At 35.9% G+C, this 18,204-nt stretch overlaps 1 pseudogene; it reads left to right on the top strand.

The window, feature by feature from the left end:
• The window catches only part of LOC114312371 (transcription factor MYB106 pseudogene), a 190,810-nt pseudogene extending 181,281 nt beyond the window's left edge, over nt 1-9,529 (top strand).
• Nucleotides 9,530-18,204: the final 8,675 nt, after the last annotated feature.

Raw genomic sequence — 18,204 nt, 5'->3', positions numbered from 1 at the left:
CATAGCATTTTACCATTGCCTCGGTTTGCGTGCCCGTGTGCACGCATTTTGAGGCACCTCATTTTCATTGTATTCTGTCATCGCCTCAGTTTGCGTGCCCGTGTGCACGCATTTCGAGGCACCTCATTTTCATTGCATTCTGCCATCGCCTCGGTTTGCGTGCCCGTGTGCACACATTTCGAGGCACTTCATTTTCATCAACCGGCTTCTTATGTGAGTGTGGCTGAGGTTCCCTCATGTTACTATAAGTCCATGTTGTGTTTTCATAGCATTTACCATTGTCTCAGTTTGCGTGCCCGTGTGCACGCATTTCAAGGCATCTCATTTTTATTGCATTTACCATTGCCTCAGTTTGCGTGCCCGTGTGCACACATTTCAAGGCATCTCATTTTCATTGCATTTACCATTGCCTCGGTTTGCGTGCCTGTGTGCACGCATTTCAAGGCATCTCATTTTCATTGCATTCATGTATCATCTCGGTTTGCGTGCCCGTGTGCACGTATTTCGAGGCATCTGGTTTGCGTGCCCGTGTGCACGCATTTCGAGGCGTTTCATTTCCAGAGCATTGTATATGTTAGGATTGTATCTTAGTTGCATTTCACGCATATCATGCATACTGCATCATGTCCGGAATAAGAGTTAGCCCGGGCACGGGAAACGAGGTACATTTCGTACTCCGAGTGACGGAATGTGTCTCAATTCCCCAGTCACCGACGCTCCGGATTATCCATGATGGAGTTAGGTTTTAGCTATAGTTTCATGTGCATTCATTCTATATTGAGTTGTGCATTTCGATTCCTCGGCCATCATGCCTCGGTATGCGTGATTGGTGGCACGAGGATCGAGACATGCATATATCTGTGCAAATACATTGCTATGCCCCTTTCCTGCTCTCTGTTGCAGCAAAATCAGGAATCAGCAACTTTTTGGGGCTTGACACGCATTTCAAGAACAAGTGTAAACAGAGGCTAATTGGGGCATTCCGGTGGATTTCTGCGCAAGACAATCCGGACAGGCATCATCCATCAGAAGCAAGGCAGTCCCTGGCCTGCACGCCAGTTTCATTTACTTTCTTAGTTAATTCATTAATTAATTAGGATTTTGTCATATTTTGGACTGTAATATTCTTTTACTCGGGACTGTAATATTCGGACTGTATTATTTATTCAGACCCTCCGAGTGAGGGCACAACTGTAATAAGTGTGCGTGAGTGTGTTGTATGTCTTCCAACCCCACGTCTTTCTCCCTTTTATTTATCCGCTTATGATGGTTAGATTAGGGCATATTTCAATTAGCATACAGTATGACAGCATGTTTGCATCATTCATCTGTATTGCATGCCTCGGGCTCGGCGCATCATACTAACTGCATTGTATTTTCAATTCCAAATTGAATATATGTTAGCTGTAGCATTCCATATGCCATGTTTAGAATAGCCGAGCCTACTATAGGTTGCATTTTTGCATGTGTTGCATTAAGCATTTTTGTATACTTAGGATCATGCATGATTTCTAATGTGGTTTCTATTTTGGCTAGGAGTACTCGGTAAGCTTTATGCTTTAGCATCCTTGCATGCGTGTGAGTGTTGCCATGAATAGCATGCTTACCATGAGGCTATGTGCTTATGTAATATAACTGCCTGAATGCCTGTGGGTGAAGGTTGGGTTATCTGAATTGGAATAAATCATCAAATGTTTCAAGCCTACCTGCGGGTAGCAAACCATTTTCAAAAACAAGCATGAAATGTTTTGTTCCAATCTGGGCGACCCGGTCTATACTTATATGCTGTAAGCATCACATAGTAACCTAGGCTAATAACCGGAATAAGAACTCACAATGTTTTCAAAAATTGATATCATGGTTAGTAGAGGCCGGTCTATGACCGGGCGAGCGGGGGTGCTCACGAAGTGACCTTCCCCAATCGTACCCAAGTTCCCAAGCCGAGGCAACTTTGGTGATGACGGACACGTGGCCTTTTGGCACCGAGTCAGGGTTTCCTAAATTTCCCAAAATAAAATATTTAGGTGGCGACTCTGTATCTGGCAAAGCAGTCCATGTTTGGCACTACTTTTTCAAAAATCAGTTTCTCAAAATGATTTGCCGGATTTAGACTCTTTGGTTCAGATTAGGAACCGTGACATTCAAGAGTCCGAGCTGTAGTGACCCCTAATGAACAGAACGGGAGCTAACCCTCCCGGGGCGTTCGGGGGACGTCTACAGTTGGGATCAGCACATACCAAGAAATATGGTATGAAAACCAAACCAAACAAGAAAAAGTCACATACCAGAAGGGCCGACTGGGCAACTAACGCTATAGCTACCAAATCCGACTCTCCTCAAAATGTGGTCTTGTCAGCCGGCAACGAAACTTAGGCGGCCAAGCTCAACGCTATGGCTGGATCCTTCATGGCGGATGCGTCAGAGATCGGCGTGTTTTTTATCCTTGGCTGAACAACGAAAGGAACCACGTCCGATTCCTCTAATCGAGGCTGTTTGCTAGCAGGGCTATCCTCCGAGCTGACTTTTCCCTCGGCAGTACGTTTTTTAGCCCGCCCTTCTGGAATCAGCCGTTCTTCTGTAAACTGCTGGTCGACTTCCTTCTCCGTCTCGACCACAATAACTTGAGCCATCTCTCCTCCAATAACGGTTTGTGAAGACTCAATCGGGGCAGGTTCGGAACGGGCGACCTCGGCTTTCTTTCAGGCGGCCATTCGTTCGGCATTTCTCTTTCACGCCATCTGCATAAGATTTTCCCCGGCCATACCTTCAGAAAAAGAGCCAGGTAGGTCTTTCAAATTTTTAAAAATATCTCCGAAAGAAAATTTCGCCCGACCTGAAGTGGACGGCGAGTTAGGCTGGTTAAGACCGGCTGCCTCGAACGCTGAGTTTAGAGCTTCGTCAACCTCTTCGGCCTCCGCAGCAAACTCTCTCGTTGGTTCGGCAACTACCTCGACCACCGGCGTTACGTCTTGTTCCGAATCAGAAGCTTCGAGACCAATTTGCCTAAGGGTCTTGAAGTTGGGGAAGATTAGAGTCGTAAGGTGATGTTCACCGGTCGGGATCGAAATGTTGTCTGCAGCCGAGAACGTAGTATAAGTAGGCTCGTACCGCAAGAGTATATGGGCGGATCTTCCTTGATTCTGTACGTTTAGACGGCCAAAATACTTTAGTGCAGTCCTAATTTCCGCAAGGACTGTGTCGTCAGCCGAGGTCAAAATCGTCTTCAACTTATTGCCTGCAAAAACAAAGAATTATACTTGAAGAAAAAGCCGAATAAAAGAAAGATCAATAAACACAAGGGGTTACACGGCAACCTGGTTCGCCCCTCTTTCTGGGAATAGGGTCTAGGCGATCTTCGCCCTTGCCGAATTCCCAGTTGCCACGGACATTGACCATTACATCATCAACTCGTTTGCCAGAGCTGGCAAGCATAGTAACCAAGTGATGGTCGGTGTCCTTGGCCCTGAGAAAATAGCGCCCGAGCCAACCGGAGGATTTGGCTAAAGCGTAGCAGTGTCGAATCGCTGAAATGCCAAGGTTGATCCTAAGGCGCTGGTTCAACACTACGATTCCCATTATGATTCGAAAGAAGTTCACATTGGGTTGGGAAGGAATCATACACCAATGGCAGAGGACGGCCCTAAGAAATACGTGAAGGAAAAAACGAACCCCACCCTCCGCAATGGAAATGAGAGGAAAAATGATGGTATTTTGGTCTTCTCTCTCCATATCAAGGGTATTGTCCGTTACTAGAGATAGATGGACATCGTCAGGGATAGAGAAATGTCGTCGGAACCCAGAAATTTGACCCTCGAAAAGGAGGTCTTTCTAATGTTTAGCCATTCTCGTAAGGACCCAAGGATATTCTAAATTAAAAATAAATACGGAAAGTAGGATTACAAAGAAAAGAGAAGAAAACTTACGAAAAGCAAAGGAGACAAAAAGAGACGGAGAGGAGTTGCAGAAAATGTGAGTCACAGAAGAGATACCGACTGGCAGTCCAGGGGTGTAACGCCCTCAAAATAACAACATTAAACCCATCAGATAAGACATGCATTTACATATAAACTAACCACATTCTTTTATTCATTAGAGTTCCATTACATAAGTATTACATGTTAACATCAAAACAAAATGCCCTACGGGCTTACAGCTTTCCAAGTTAACACTTGGTTACAACAAAAGAGTACTAACTCGTTTACACATTAAGCCCTAGGCTTGAAGTTACATGTAATACATCAAAAGTTAAGCGACAAAAGTATGTCCGCCTCTAGCCTCCCAGCTATGTCCTTGGAGGTGGCATGCTACCTGTACCTGAAAATGATATTCCTATATAGGGTGAGCCACAGCCCAGTAGAAACACACTAAACCAACCATGAACAATGACTAAAATATTAGCAATTGATAGATGGCTAACACAGATACATTCACATAAATTACACATTTATGTCATACAACTTACGAGTCCAAGTTACCTTTCATTTTTTTCCTTTTTCAACGGATAAGCATGCTCGCTCTATCATCATTTCAACAGATATGTATAAAAACATTATCCACATTCACAGATAAGCATATGAGCTATATCCACATTCTACACAGATATGTATAACCACAATATCCACAGATAAGCATATAAGCTATATCCACACTTCACAAAGATAAGCATATAAGCTCTATCTTCACTTCTCTAGACAAGCATATGAGCTGTATCTACGGAGTTCATCCCCTATCTTCTCCCAACACTATCCGGTTTAGAGGTACATCCCCTATCTTCCCCTAAACCGCGGAGTACATCCCCTATCTCCTCCTCTACACATAACGTATACAAACACAATGGTTCTATATACATCACCCAATACATACAGTTAATGTATTCTATCAACCGTCAAGTTCCATGACACATTTCATTGATTAGTTTTCAGTTTGCCTAATCATCATGCATTGTCTACAACAATCACGACTATCCTCCACCGATAGCCCAAAGCAGTTATTTCTAAACAGAAAATAAATGCACAATGGATATTCAATCAACATTTCATTTCTTCATTCTTCCTAATTAATTATCCCAATTAATTAAACAATGTAATTAGGTCAATTCCCATAATTAACATTTCAACCCTTAGGTCCCATTTTCATCAATGATTCAACAATCATTCCATTTTTCTATGCCAAACATGCATCTAGGTTTATTATGAATTAAAACCCCAACTTTTGTAAAATTGCACAAAAGCCCCAAACTTTCACAAAATTACCAAACCAACCCCATCATCTCAAAATGCCAAAATTTAAAGACAAAACCCATAGAGAGGAGTAGGATATCCCTACCTTGAAGTTTTAGCCAAAAAGGAGATGAAGACTCGAAGATCAACTTGCTCCAAATCCAAACTTTTTCAGATTAAACCGAAGCTCTCAACGCCCTCTATCTTTTTAACAAAGACCCTAGGCTAGATTCACACCCTAGGGAGATCAAATCTTAGAGAGAGTGCAAGTTTAGAGAGAGAGAGACTCGGATCAAGGGTTAGATCAAAGAAAAGAAGTGAAAAAGTGATGTTTAAGACGCTGCTGTACGCTGATATAAAACACGCTCGCTCGAGCGAAGGATTGGTCGCTCGAGCGACCAGACACAGAAAACTCTCGCTCGAGCCAAGAAGTTCTCGATCGAGCGAAGAAAAACCCAGACCGCTCGAGCGAAGGAAGCTCGCTCGAGCCAAGAAAGACAGCTCTCAGGTTTAGAACCAGATGCAACCGCTCGCTCGAGCGAGCCACTCTGGCTCGACCCACCAAACACGAACCCCACTCTCGCTCGAGCGACCAACTCCTCGCTCGAGCGAAGGTCCAAAATTCTGGGCAGCAACACTAGGCTCCCGAACATAACCCACCTGTCACAAACCTGCCCAACACATCCTATAACTCAATATACAAAGTAAAGAGGATACAAACATGATAATAAACAACAACCAACATCCACGGACACATGTCCGGATCACTGTACAACAAGGGTAAACCCGGGATCGCTATAAGGGGGCTCAAATATTCGAAAAAGCGTACATTTGAAGGGACTGACGTTTCAAATCGTGATAAATGCGAAAGAAGCACGAATGAGGCGGAAAAGCGTTATAATGATCAAAAAGCATGTACGCATTCTGACACGTATCGGGGAGAGGATTAACCGTCGAATTTTTGACTTCCCAAACTAGAAGCCAAACACACCGACTAACTGGTGCTAGTAGGAGTGTTTGGGGGGCAATTGTGGGGGCCAGATAATTGGAAGAATCAGAAGAGTACTCTAGAAGACAGATATTACTCGGCTCTTTCCTGCACGATCAAGAAGTCGAGTAAAGTAGATAAGCCGAGTAGATACCGAACTATGGAGCCGAGTAAATAAAAAGATAATGAGTAAAAAGTGGACTTGGCCTCGAGGCCCAAGAAACGAGTATAAATAAAGGAACAATAGACTAAGAAAGGTATGTGAGAATTGTTGTGCTTAATTTAGAATATAAGTAACCTTGAGTGTTGAGACTAACTTGTCCGCCGGAGTGCTAATTCCGGCACCCCCGACCTGAGTGTTTATTCCTTTTCAGGTGACTATCAGCGGATCACGAACGTCCCCCAGAATCAGAAGAGTATTTCCAAACCATTTCTCCACAGAAAATTATTTTCTTACTAAGTTTTTATTAAAAAAATATTTTCAACTGATGGAACGTGAATGTGGACACCACTTCTTTTTATTTTTTTTGAAACACACTGCTTTTTTGTAATGACCCCGAAACGCATGTCACAAATATCCGTATTTCATTATGTGTTCATATGAAATTAATTGAAGAATATCTGTTTGAATTGGAAAAAAAAATATATATATATCTATTGAGACTACAACTTCGGGACTGAAATTGACGGCCATAATGGGTTCGGAAAACGAAATTGAACACGCCTATGTGATACCGGGAATTTTTAGAACCCGTTGGGACGATAAATTGAGGACTGAATTTCGTCTGATTCGTTAAGCCCCGTTTGGCTTGAGTTTATGGCACAATCTTTTAAATATGACTTAAGATAAGGATGTTGACCTATGTTTGACTCAAAAACAAAAGAGAAGAAAAAATCTGGAAAGAAGAGAGAGAGGGAATTCGTGAGAAAGGGGAAGAAGAGGAGGAAAAAAGAGAATCAAGCTAAATCTTCTACAATTCAGTGATTAAGGTAAGAATTTCCCTCTAATTTCTTGAAATAAGGTTGAATCATCTTTGATCTCATGGCAAGTAAATGGATTGAAGGGGAAATTATGTTTAATTTGAGCATACAAGGCATAAATTTATGATTCATGTTTATATTTGGCATATTGGGGAGGAAACTCCATGGATTTGGGAAATGAAGCTTTTGGGTGCATAGTTATGAATTTTCATTTCAATTCAAAGCTTGATCTCTTATGTGATTCACGTGGGTTTAGTTTTGAAGCTTAAATTAAGTTGTTCTTCAAGTGTTTAAGCCTTGAATTTTATGATTTTGGAAAATTGATTTTGCTAAAGGGAGACTCACGGTTTAGCAGATTTTTGGACTGGTTTTTCACCCAAATTGTCGCCGTCTGCTCGAGCGGGGGTTTTACCGCTCGAGCGGGGATTTCGCACATCCAGTATCTTTATCACAGTCTGCTGTCCGCTCGAGCGGGGGTTTCGCCGCTCGAGCGGGGACCTTTTTTTTAGGAAATTTTGAGAAGTTGAATTACATGATTTGCACATGTTATTGGCATCATTTGGCACCTCATGAACATGAAATTTAATAAGGGGAGAATAGAATGGCATGAATTAAGTGATTTAATGATAATGTGTATTGAAGAAATGTGTTATAATGTTAATAATTGCAGGTCAGGAGGCGAAGACCGTGCAATCGGTTTTGAAAACCCACTGTGAGTAACATTTCTGTAAAGATATGTTTGTATGATCTATATTTAAAAGTGCTACGTTATGCTATGGTTTTGAAATGATAAATGTTTTCTGTGAACGAATGTCCAGTTTGCGAATCTAGTATGGCATCCATAGATAGTCCTAAGTGGACCAGTTTACGAGATCTCGGTATGTGTTTAATCGGTGTCCGAGACCGGTTACTCTAGTCGTTGGACGACAAATGTTATGTTCTATGGAGTATGCCATTATGTATGTTCTGATATGAGATGATTATGTTTATGAATGATTTATTTTATGGATATATGAAATGTGGAATTCGTTCACTACTCCTTTACTTTAATGTTACTTGCTGAGCTTTAGCTCATTGTTTGTATATATGTATTTATAGGTGAGCACTCTGGGAGTCAAGCCTAGGCGGAGTCCAAGCCGAGCCGCCGTTTTGAAGCCTACCCAGTGTTTTGGTGCCTCCGAGATGGGGCTAGGCCTCGAAGGCCGTTAGGAAGCTTGGTTTTGGTTGTACATGTGGCGTGAGCCTATGTTTTGTACATGAATTTTTGATTATATGTGATGTAATGTAGTGGGTAAATTAACATTTTTGGCATGTAATGTATGTTCATATAAATGCACAGCTCTCTGGACTATTAGTGTTTTGTTTTCGCTTCCGCAAGCCCCGGTTATGTATGTTTTGTATAGAAAGGCCTGTGGTAATCTAGGATTACTGGCCGGTTACGATGCCAACTTTCTCGGGGCGGGTTTGGGTCGTGACATTTTTTATTTAGTAATAAATTATTTTAATAAAAAATGTATTTATATATGTAGCCTCATTCTAATAATTTCTAAATTGATTGACAATTTGAACAGATGGTCAACCACAGCGACTCACTTGGCTAGGAGAACAGACAACGAAATCAAAAATTACTGGAACACACCTCTAAAAAAGACTAACCAAAATGGGTATTGATCCAGTGACTCACAAGCCCAAGAGCCAAGCCCTCTACTCAGGACAGCTTAAAGGCGCCGCCAACGTCAGCCACATGGCTCAGTGGGAGGGTGCCCGGCTCGAAGCCGAAGCCAGACTCGTCCGAGAATCCAAACTCCACGTCACCAACCCTTTCCAAACCCATCTCCACCACCACCACCACCTCCTCCTCAACAAAGCTCCGTCGCCGCCGTCACCACTTCCGTCTCCGCCAGTCTGTCTTGACGTACTAACAGCCTGGAAAGGGACATGGTTAAAGTCACCGAAAGATAACGCCGTCTCCGGCGGCCTTGAGTTGCCGACATCCACGTTGAATTTCGCGGAAAACCCATTTCGGATCATAAACACTGGATCGTTTCCTAACAATTCGTTAGCGGTAATCGATCAACTCGTGAACAAATCGAATAATTTGCCGGAGATCAAAGAGAGAATCGAGAGTGCCGCAGTGGAGGTTCATGACATGGTTGCGTATTCGAACGATGATGTTTATGTTGCAGAGACTTTGAAGAATGCGAATATATTGATTCTGAATTTCATGGAAGGGCTTACTGATCTCTTCCATGAGAATTCGAAGTATGAAGAGAACAAGACTTACTGGAACAGCACATTGAATGTGGTTAATTGTTCTCCGTCGTTTTTTAGTTGTGAGTAATTAGGGTTCGAGAATTCAAACATAAAATAATAATAATAATAATAATAATAATAATAATAATAATAATAATAATAAAAATAATGTGTAATTTAGATTTATTTAAAATATAAATAATGAATCTAAGTGATAAGTTGTTTTTTTAAAAATATTTTTCTATGTTAGAATTTTTGCTCTAGTATTATTGTTTAGTCCTAATCTATATAATAAGGCAAGAGGGATTTTGAAAATGTCTTCAAATGTATGTGAGATATATTTTGATCCGATGGCTGAGATCAATTGTAATATCTATCCAATGGCTGAGATCAATTCTACACATTTCTGTTTCTCCACATTTCTGTTTCCCGCCCAACATGGCTGTTTCTCCACGCTTCTCTCTCAGTATCTAACCTCTGTATCTAACCTCTGTCTTCCCATCACAAATGATTTGCCTCCCTATCTACCCTCTGTCTACCCACCTTCCCTCTCTATTTCTCTGCCTACCCTCTCTATCTCTCTATTCCTCTCCGTTCTTCTTCTTGATTTTTTTTTAAAATCTCAGCTTTTGCCTTCATCACAGTCTTCATCAGAGCCTTCATCAGAGCTTACACCGTTCCACTCTCACCGTTGTTCACTCCGGCTCAACATCACTTCGGCTGCTAGGTTAGTTCATCACTTTGGCACTAGGTTAGTTTATCGGAAACTGTTTCACTTTGGCACTGGGTTAGTTTATCGGCTGCTGGGTTAGTTCATCACTCCGGCTGGGTTAGTTCATCTTGCTTATTGGCAACTGTTTCCTGTTTTTTTAAAGAAAGTGTTAATAACTCATGTTAACAATTCCTGTTTTTTTTGTGTTAATCACTTTGGCTGCTATTTTTTTCCTGTTTTTAGTTTGTTATCCATTGAAAGACAGAGTTTATTTAAGGCATCAAAGTGTTAATAACTCATCAAATTCTGTAGTCATCAAAGTGTTGTTCTTATCTATATAATAAGTCACAAAGTTTTTTGAAAATGTGAGATTTAGATCAATGGGTGTTCCCGCCCAACACAGTTCATTTGATTTGTTTGTGTTTGTATCAGTATCTACTCTCTGTCTCCCCCATACCCTATGTCTGCCATCTGTCTTCCTTGCTCTATTTTTGTGTTTTTGAGTTATACGGGTGATATGGTTTGAGTTATACGGTTTGGATTTGGATTACCCGTGTGTGCAGATTTTATTGTGTGCAAATTTTATTATGGTGTGTGCAGATTTTAGTGTGTGCAGATTTTATTTTTGAGTTATTATGGTGTGTGCAGATTTGAGTTATTATGGTGTGTGCAGATTTTATTGGATCTTGAATGCTTATTGAGTTATACGGTTTGCAGATTTTTGCAGATTTTATGGTGTTTGCAGATTTTATTGAGCTATACGGTTTGCAACAGATTTCTTTTTTGCAAATCAAAAGAAATTCTGCAAATCAACATATTTCTTTTCTTTTACACAGTTAAGAATTTCTTTCCAACAGTTAACTTGAATATTATTAACTTCTTTCCAGCAGTTAACTTGAATATTATAGAATTTCTTTCCAGCAAAATTTCTTTTATTTTCTTTTCTTTTCTTTTACTTGAATTCAAACATAAAATATTATTAACTTCTTCTTGAATTTTTTAACTTCTGCACAGACCAATCTATAGATATATGGAAAAGTATTATTAACTTCTTCTTGAATTTTTTTTTTCCTCTCTCAGCTTTTGCCTTCATCAGAGCTCCTGTGGATCACTCTGACCACTCTTACCGTTGTTCACTCCGGCTGTGACATCACTTCGGCTGCTCGACATCCTGCTCGGTTAGTTTAGAAAATATTCAACAGACCACTATACTTCTATAATTAGTTCTCTATACTGGTGTAAGACAGCATATAATCCTTGAAGCTAAGCTTCTATATAATCCTTGAAGCATATTGATATTAACCACCCCTGTTTGGCTCCCATTTTTTTCTTCGGTTTTAAATTTTAGTAAATTTTATATGCAAACATATATATAGGTTGCAAATATAACAGGTATGGATCCAAATTCATTAAATCTACATTTCAAGCTCCTACTTTATCATCCCAAATATATAGATAAAAGATGTATATTCTACATTTATATCTAGAGGGATTGTAAGCACTTTGTACAAACTTCATTTCCTTCCACCATCAATCTACTTAGTGACAAGTAACAAAGGGTGTAATAGAGATTTGATTCTTTATTTAACATCTTTTTCCCTCCCCTTATCAGACTACATTTTCATGTCCTAATTTCAATCTGACATCATAGTAAATATTCACACTCACTTTTTTGTCTTGCTGATATAGATTTTCCTACCTCAACAAAAAGAAAAGATGTTCTCAAAAAAATAAAAAATAAAAAGCAAATTGACTGTTAAAGGCAAGATGTTATCAATGGTTTTCAAAAATAAAGGGACTGTTTTGTTCATTTATTTTTTCTTATTTTTTTTTCTTTTGTTATTGAGCCAACTGATATATACAGGTGAATTTTTTTCTTTTGTTATTTCTTTTGTTATTTTTTTGCTATTGAGTAAAACTGAAGAAGAGTAGACACTACCTTACGAAGGTATGACATTAGGCAACTAACATATTTCTCTGATAGCACAGAGGAATAATTACTTTGTTCCCATATCAAGGTTCTAGAAGAATGATCTTCAAACTTTGATCACCAATACATATATGCTTGATTTGTGATATGCTCTTCTGTGTGTGTGTGGCAAATCCCATTCCTCCAATTACAAACAAGGTTCTGATAGCACACACACAGAAGAGCAATAACATATTTCTCTGATAGCACAGAGGAATAATTACTTTGTTCCCATATCAAGGTTCTAGAAGAATAATCTTTAAACTTTGATCACCAATACATATATGCTTGATTTGTGATATGCTCTTATGTGTGTGTGTGTGTGTGGCAAATCCCATTCCTCCAATTACAAACAATGCCCAATAGTATTATGACATAAATTAATCAGTTACAAGGTTCAACAAGTTTCCATTAAGAAGCATGTGGATACGTGTTGCTGTTTTATGTAAATTCACAACCTATATGCTCTATAGGTGATATGCAAGTAAGTCTCAACTTAATTAGGTCATATCATGTATGACATTTTCATGGTTGAAAACATTTATGAACCTGCAAAGAGGTCTATAATGTTCTTTTTGTTAATCTGTTTGCACATTTTATGGAGCTCTTTAAAATTTGTGGTTTACTTTTATGGATGATATATCATGGTATATGCTTTTTGTAGTTGCAAAGGCTATGTTTTTTATCACCAAAATCATTTGGCTCTGTTTTTTATTACCAAAATCACCAAAAATTCTGCTCAATGTGTTTATTGTCAACTATTTAAATCAGTGATGAGAGACAAAAATTCTGCTCAATGTGTTTACTGTCAACTGTTCATCACCAAAATCAGAAATTTTTTATCACTAAAAAAACATTAAGCAGAAATTTGTTTGGTGTTCCAAAAAAAAAAAAGGTTAATACACATTAGTTTTGTGTTTACAGATAAAAAAAGGTTAATAAAAAAAGGTCAATTTTTTTACAGATACTGATGTGCTTTAGTACACAGAAAATACACTAGAAAATTGGCGTAGAAAATTGGTGCGGAAAAGCATTGAATTCAGTTTATAGACAAACTATAGAATAAGAATTCTTGATTCTCATTTTCTTCAAAAAGCACTGTAAGTAATAATAATAATAATAATAATAATAATAATAATAATAATAATAATAATAATAATAATAATAATAATAATTTGAATCATCAACTAAGAAAATATTAGGTATATTATATAAAAAGATTCTCTATATACAAATTGTGCATAAATTCAGTTTTAAAAAATTTGATTTGTTTGTTTACTTAATTTGATTTGTTTGTATACTCCATAATGTTTTCCCTTTCTATGATCACACTCCACCTCCATATGGTATTTTTATATTTTGGACCCAAAACTACCAGTTCTTTAATATAAATTTAGCTCATGATAGCATCCAATGCTAAAATGGAGGGGAAAAAAAAACATCCACTCAAAACCATCCTAGGTCTCATAGCTAGCTATATTTAAGGAGATGCTTGAAATACAAGTAGCCAAAATTGGAAAGAATAAGCCTTCTTGATCAGCTTTATATGTTCAGTGCACGTAGAATTGGAACAACAAAGGACTTCAAATAAGAAATTAGAACCTGTTGTGTGTTCATTGTAATAGTGTTGACTGAAATCTTTCTCTCACATATAGTAATTTTGGGGAGCAAAATTGATTATACAAATAAGAAAATTGTAAAGATCTTTAGTGCTCCTCTCTCTATTTGATTTTACACATAGATCTTACACAAAGATCTATTTGATTTTTTTTTTTTAATCAGCTGTTGTTCATAGAAAATTGGCTAAACCATTAAAGGTATCCTACTTCTTTAATATGTTGTTTGGCTTCCATTGGGAATTAAATTATTCAATTTGCTTTTAGTTTACGATTTATTTATAAAAAAAATTTAATATTATCATTTGTAAATGTTTTACAATAATAGATAGATTAATCTGCAATAATAGATTTTTCCAGTTTAATGTAATTTATAATCTAGATTAAAATGTAATTTATCCAATTTAATCTTAACATTATGTTTCTTAAATGGATTTAATTTTTTAAAAGGTTTTGAATTTGAATTAATACTTGATGGGTTTTATTTTTTAAATGGGTTTTAATTTATTTACATTTTCTTGACAGTATTTAGTTCTGAGGTGTTGTGTGCTTTTGAATGATTTTCATTTCAAATAGCTTCGGGGAGTTGGTCTAACCAATTTGTTATGTTTACACTTGAAATTGGAATCACTCTACAAATTTTTTTGCATTTCAGGCCCTTAATACACTTGACAGTATCAAATGGAGAGTAAATAAAAGGGTTCTTGGTATCATAGACATAATATGTGCTAGCATTTTGATAGCAATTTGGTAGAATATCACATATTTCTGCTTCTTTTCTTTTTTTCATTACCAAGATGAGTTGAATGCCTACATTATACTGATGTGCTTTAATATATAGATTTAGTATACAATAACTTTAATTTCTGTCAGTGTTTACAATTTTTTTTTGCTTGCTCTTATATTTTGATTTGCAATATTGGTGAACATTATAAATCTTATATGTTTATTTCTTAATTTGCATTAACATTAGGGAGAATTGTTATTTTATTTGAGTTTTGTAGAACACGTAATACAAGCAAAAATGTTACAAGTTCTTTAAGAAAAAAAAAATTAAATATATTTTTTATAACTACATTTTAATCTTAAAATTATTTACATCATGCCTTCTGTCAATTTTGATTAAACATTGAGCAGAATTATTGTGAACCAAATTTCTCTCAGAACTATTAAACATTGAGGAAATGTCTCTCATCACCAAATTTTTGTCAATTTTTAATCAGAATTATTGCCAATTTTTTTAATAAAAAAAAAACATTAAGCAGAAATTATTTTTTCATCAAAGAATTACTGTCAATTATTTGAACTATTAAGCAGAAATTTGGTTTGGTCTCAAGGATGAACAAAAAATTTCACCAAATCTCCAATAATAATACTTTTAATCTTTTTTGATAAAATTTTAAAATAGAGTATGGATAGGAGATGGTTTTTAGGATAAGTTTGGAATTTTTTTGAAAAGATTTGAAGATGCAAAGAGAGTAAGGATTGGAGTATTCATATCAGATCAAGCTTTTAATCAAATTTTCACTCAAATTTGATGAACAGAGAGAGAGAGAGAGAGAGAGTAAGTTAAGTAATTTACTAATCATAACCATCATGGTTTGGTTGTCCTGACTCCTTATTGTTGTTGTTATAACTTAAAGCTTGGATTAGGATTGGTTGTCCTAACTCCGGTGGGTAAATTGAAGTATAAAACATTTAGCAGATTACGTCGCTATTAATAAAATTGGTCTATCTTAAATTTTTAAAATTTGGTCAAGATTTGTTTAAATTTGGTCAATTTTGCTGCATTATTAGAAAGAAGTCAAGTACTCTCTCTCATACCCTAACCCAAGGACCTTCACAATTATTTATTTTTTGGTTCTTCTTGGAGGCTTGAGTGCTTGATATAGCAGTAGTGGGTAGTTTTGTAGATTAACTTGATATTGAAAATCATGTGTGCACTGCTACTTGCATTGTGCCCTTAGTGAGGCATAGTCGGGTTGCTTCATCGTAGTTATGTGATGATATCTTTTGTTTATTGAAAATCTTCTATTCTCCCTTTTATTTATTTATTCTTTACAAAATAAAAACCTAGGCTTAGGCGCCCATACGATTGTTTGACAAAAAGGCATTATTCATTTCTATTCAACTTATTAAACCATCAAGCACATCATTAATCACTGGAATGCTCAGTTGAAGAACTCTACATGCTCAATTTAATTTTTCAAAAATAGATGCAATCAACCATGATTTAGTCACCCTTTTAATGAAAGAACATTTCATTTAATAGGTCACACATGTATGCAAGATATAGAGAGAGACATCACTACGATATACCTTTACACAAAAATTGTACTATTCAAACGTAGTATATTTGTTGTGTGATTCTAAAAAGAAAGGAACTATTTTTTTTTGAATATCTACAGCTCCTAATTAAAAGAAAAATTTAAAAGACTTGGCATTTTAACATTTATGTGTAATATGGCAAGAGAGTTTATGTTTTTTTTTTTTTTTTTTGTAAAGATGATAAAAAAAATGTATTAAACTTACAAGTATTTAACTTAACGCAAGTATTTAACATAATCCGTTTTACTTTGAATCAAATTCACCAAGTATTTAACTTAACCCACAAAAATGTATTTAACATTTTGTTATAAAAAATTAAAAACAAAATTTGTACCATTTAAATGTAGTATATTTGTTGTGCGATTCTAAAAAGAAAGGGACTATTTTTTGCATATTTTTTTTATGGTACTAAATATCTAGAGTTCCTAATTAAAAGAAAAATTTGAAAGACTTGGCATTTTAACATTTATGTGTAATATGGCAAGAGAGTTTATTTATTTATTTTTTTTTTTTGGCACCGTTTTAAGAGAGCATAGTATTCTATGTTGTATTTCAAAAAAAATTGGTCAATGTATATATGTGTGTAAGTAACATTTAACATTTTGTTATAAAAAATTCAAACAAAATTTGTACCATTCAAATGTAGTATATTTGTTGTGTGATTATAAAAAGAAAGAGACTGTTTTTTGCATATATTTTTTTTTTAATATCTAGAGTTCCTAATTAAAAGAAAAATTTGAAAGACTTGGCATTTTAATATTTATGCGTAATATGGCAAGGGAGTTTATGTTTTTTTTTTTTTTTTTTGCACCATTTTAAGGGAGTATAGTATTGTACTTTAGTTGTGTTCATGAAAAAAAAAATGTATTAAACAAGTATTTAACATTTTGTTATAAAAAAAAATTGTACCATTCAAATGTAAAAAAAAAAAAAAAATTGTACCATTCTAAAAAGAAAGGGACTATTTTTTTTCATTTAATTTTTTTTTTGGAAAACTTGGCATTTTAACATTTATGTGTAATATGGCAAGAGAGTTTATGTTCCTTTTTTTTTTCCACCTTTTTAAGGGAGTATAATTGAATATGTTGCATTTCAAAAATTCTGGTCAATGCATATGTGTGTATTACTTTGTTGCTTATAAAATGGCTTTCTTATGTAGTGATTTTTTTTTTTTTTTTTTTTTTTTGCATAAATTTATGTTTGGAGTTTCCAAGTCATAAATGGTGAACTTCAAAATATTTATGATTATAATGGGTTTTAATTTTAGTTTTAATTTCATCTCTATAAAATTGAAGTCAGTTAAGAAAGAGAAAAGTTCAAATTCGGACAATTATTGTGCTCGAGTTTTAATTTATCATTTTAATGTGATTGTTAAAAAACATCTATTCTAAATGCTAGGTTGACTCAGAAAATGTGAGTTTGATTATGGGTTTCTCAAAGAATGTAGGGAGAGAGAGATAGATATAGAGATAGGTTATTACGGCAAGGAACTGTTTGTTTGGAGCTATTTAAAAAAAAAATTAAGGGTGATTTATTTAGTTGATCTTCCTGCAACAAAAAAATTAAACTCACACTCAAAAAAATTATTTAACATTTTATTTGCTGTGTAATATATTTATTTAGTTGTACCATTCAAATGTAATATATTTGTTGTGTGATTTTGGTTTTAATTTCATCTTTATAAAATTGAAGTCAGTTAACAAAGAGAAAAGTTCAAATTTAGACCATTTTATTGTGCTCCAGTTTTAATTTATCATTTTAATGTGACTGTTAAAAAACATCTATTCTAAATGCTGGTTTGACTCAGAAAATGTGAGTTTGATTATGGGTTTCGCAAAGAATGTAGAGAGAGAGAGGGGGAGGGGGAAGGGACTGTTTGTTTGGAGCTATTTAAAAAGAAAGTAAGGGTGATTTATTTAGTTGATCTTCCTGCAACAAAAAAATTAAATTGACACTCAGAAAATTTTATTTAACATTTTATTTGCAATATATTTATTTAGTTGTACCATTCAAATGTAATATTTATTTGCTGTGTGATTCTAATGTATAGATGATAAATATTTTTCATTTAATTTTTTTGTGAATATCTAGAGTTCCTAATTAAAAGAAAAATTTGAAAGACTTGCCATTTTAACATT

The sequence above is a fragment of the Camellia sinensis genome, chromosome 5, assembly GCF_055761805.1.
Source record: "Camellia sinensis isolate YWXY chromosome 5, ASM5576180v1, whole genome shotgun sequence".
NCBI classification, from domain to species: domain Eukaryota; kingdom Viridiplantae; phylum Streptophyta; class Magnoliopsida; order Ericales; family Theaceae; genus Camellia; species Camellia sinensis.
Note: the sequence above shows the minus strand (reverse complement) of the source record. Positions and strands in the feature narration are given on the sequence as shown.